This window comes from Pseudorca crassidens, chromosome 4, assembly GCF_039906515.1.
Source record: "Pseudorca crassidens isolate mPseCra1 chromosome 4, mPseCra1.hap1, whole genome shotgun sequence".
Lineage (NCBI taxonomy): Eukaryota > Metazoa > Chordata > Mammalia > Artiodactyla > Delphinidae > Pseudorca > Pseudorca crassidens.
Window position 1 is genome coordinate 19,788,473 of NC_090299.1, and position 3,606 is coordinate 19,792,078.

The following is a 3,606-nucleotide window of genomic DNA, read 5'->3' on the forward strand; positions in this document are numbered from 1 at the left end:
GCTTGGTGTGTGTGTGAATTATTATTACCCATACTTTTTGAAGAGTTAATTAGGATGAGGTAAATGGATGGAAGGAAATATTTATTTTTGTATCAGATTTTCTTTATAATGGGCATGTTTATATGCCAATTAACGTTATTTTTTAAAAATATTAAATGATTCTTTCATTGTATACAGAGTTTGGGTAAAATATGAGGGTGGCAATGGTATTGAGTAATTTTTTCAAGTGTTTGGGTGTTTTTCTACGCTGAGCATCACTTGACTTTTGTCTCAGTGTCCTGTTTTGGTTTGTCTTTTATTAATGAGTTGTACGATTCTTAAAAATATCCTAGACGCTACTCCTTTATCCCAATATATGCTTTGCAGTAATTTTCTTCTAGTTTCTGGATAGCCTATTCATTTTCTTAACAATGTCTTTAAGAGAGGGATTTTAAAATTTTGAAGATAAATTTATCCACTGTTTTCTTTTATTGCTTTCCATGTACTCTTCCTGTCTTTTAGGTCACAAAAATATACTCCTGTGCTTTCTTCTAGACTAGAAGCTTTATAGTTTTAACTTTTACTATGTCTGTTATCCATCTCAAATTAATTTTTGTATATGCTATGAGGTAAAGATTGGGTTCTCCCCCGGCCTATATATGAACAGTTTTCCCCCCATTTATTGAGAAGACTTTCCTGTCCCTATTGGATTGCTTTGGCATTTCAGTCAAAAATCAAATGACTATTTTTTTTTTTTTTTTTTTTTTTTTTTTTTTTTTGCGGTACTTGGGCCTCTCACTGTTGTGGCCTCTCCTGTTGCGGAGCACAGGCTCCGGACTCACAGGCTCAGCGGCCATGGCTCACGGGCCCAGCCGCTCCGCGGCACGTGGGATCTTCCCAGACCGGGGCACGAACCCGTGTCCCCTGGATCGGCAGGTGGACTCTCAACCACTGCGCCACCAGGGAAGCCCCTCAAATAACTATTGATTTGACTATGTGGAACTATTTCTGAGCTCTGTATTCCATTACGTAAGGTCATCCTTAGGCTACTACCTCAGTGTCTTGATTACTGTATTTTCACAATAAGTCTTGGTATTCACCACAAAATGTTACGAATCTGAACTTTTCAAAAATAAACTTCTACTAAAGATTTAGTCTACACACAAAAAGTAATTTCAGTTGAAAATGGTTAAATTCAGTAAGAAAACCCGACTATGATACCAGGCTTCCTTTATTCTTGCTTGTAGCCCCACCCATAATCTGAATCAAGATCTAGAGTTGAACTTGGTTAAAAGGATCCTTATAAGTAGAAAATATCCTTTTTTTCTGTTTTTATAGTTGAGAACAAACTGTACTTTTTAAAGGGACTTTTTACTAGAAAGCTAGAGTGATACAAAACAAACCAAAAAGCATAGAAGCTCATGAGTTGTTAGGGTCCCAGCCTCTTTACCAACCTAAGTCTAGCCACAGATTGGACTGCCTGGCTCAAGTATCAGGACATCCATTCTGATGTTTTCCACTCATCTCCACGGTGGCTGACATTTGAGTGGTTGGATACCAGATCATGCTTTTTAGAAATTTAGCTGAGGTAGTTTGATTGGCACCAAATCATGTCTCATGCCCCATTTTATTTGCATGCAGTTTTCCAGACACACTATTTCTTGTCCTTTACACATCTCAACTGGGGACTCATTGTGAAGTCTCAACCCATTATAGGAAAAGCAAATGGTCGCATCCATCTCCTACTACTATAATCTCACCCCACTCCTCAGAGCTAACAGTTCTTAACAGTTTGCTATCATCTTTTGAAATGATGTTCTGTGTATTTTCATGCTCTTACAATGTGACTTTGACATTGAGAGATAGGGTCTGTATCCCTTCCTCTGGAATCTGGGCAGGCTTGTGACAGTAGAAGTTGGCAGAAGTGACACCGACTTATGAAACTAGGTCAGGAGAGGCAATGCAGTTTCTCCATCGTTTGATGGAATATCTACTTTTGGAGCCCTGAGTCACCATGTAATACTGCAATATCCTGAGGCCATCATCATTTTCTGAAGAAGCTCAGGCAAAGGGAGAGGACCCTTGTAGGGGCTGTAGTTGAGTGTCCCCACAGATGAATAACTCAGTGAATAACTGTTGAGTCCTCGCAGCTCCTTCCAGACTTCCTGGAGCAGAGACCAGGCAGTCTCACTGTGCCCTGTCTGATTCCTGGTGGTTGTTTTAATTCACTAAGTTTGGGAGAGTTTGTTATAGCAATAGTAACTGGAGAATGTGTCTTAGAAAATTTTAATAAAAATAGAATCATCTTTATTTTAAATTGCTGCTAGAATTCTCAGCAATTTAACAAGCATATGCTACTGATAGACATGAAATTCATTGCCAATTTTTCTACAGATTGTATTTATACAAGTACGATTGTTGGGTTAATTGGTTTAGAAATCTCAAGAGTTGGTAGATACTGACAATCTCAATCTTAAATGACTGTGCCAGTATCGATCCATCTGCTTTCCTATACTATTTGACATTATGGGTCTTTTAAAAATTTGCCATGATAGTGAACAAAAAACAATAGAACCTTATTGGTTTGATCTGAACCAAAGAGGACTTTGTTCCTCGTTTCATGTTTATTGGCCATTTTAATTTCCTCAGCTCTAAGTACCTATTCATATTTTTTACCTATTTTTCTAACAGGTTGTTTATCTTTTTATAAGTAATTTATATATACTAGAGATATATAATGACTACATATATAATGAATATATACATAACATAATACATATATAGTGACTATATATATATATATAAAATCACTAAACATGTGCGCATATATACATACAATCAGTAATCATTCATCAGCCGGAAGTTGAAACTTTTTTCTCCTAATCAGTTGTCTGTGTGTTAACTTTGTTTTTATTTTATCATACTGATGTTTAAAACTATATATACACATTGTTTAACTGCCATAACTATTTGTGGTAGCACAGTCGTCTCCCTCATTTTATCTTCATTTTTCAAAATTTTCTTGGCTATTTGTGTGTGTGTGTGTGTGTGTGTGTGTGTGTGTGTGTGTATTTCACATAAAAAGTTAAGAATCAGGGACTTCCCTGGTGGCCCAGTGGTTAAGACTCTTTGCTCACAATGCAGAGGGCCCAGGTTCGATCCCTGGCCAAGGAACTAGATCCCTCCTGCCACAACTAAGAGCCTGCATGCCATAACTAAAAAAGATCCCTCATGCTGCAACGAAGATCTCGCAGGCTTAAATATTTAAAAAAAAAAAAAAAAAGAAGGAGTTAAGAATTTGTCAATTTCCATTAAGTAAAACTCCTTTGGATTCTGGTTGGTACATTGAATTTATACATTAATGTTGGAGAAGAATTGGCATCTTTTAGTCCTTTAATGATGGCTTAGATTGTCCACCACATATGGGCAATCTTGGATATTCCTGCTTAAGTATTTTATAGTTTTGCTTGATAATATATAGGGGATACTAAGGGGTTATTGCTCATAAAAGAAAGCAATTGACTTTTATTTTATTTTATTTTTGAGTTTATTATATTTTTATTGGTGTAAAATTGCTTTACAATGTTGTGTTAGTTTCTGCTGTACAATGAAGTGAATCAGCTATAT

At 36.4% G+C, this 3,606-nt stretch overlaps 1 non-coding gene across 1 annotated transcript; it reads left to right on the forward strand.

The window, feature by feature from the left end:
- Positions 1-3,080: 3,080 nt before the first annotated feature.
- TRNAV-CAC (transfer RNA valine (anticodon CAC)) lies at positions 3,081-3,153 on the forward strand. Its single transcript has one exon. It is a non-coding gene; the product is annotated as a tRNA-Val (tRNA).
- The last annotated feature ends 453 nt before the right edge of the window (positions 3,154-3,606 follow it).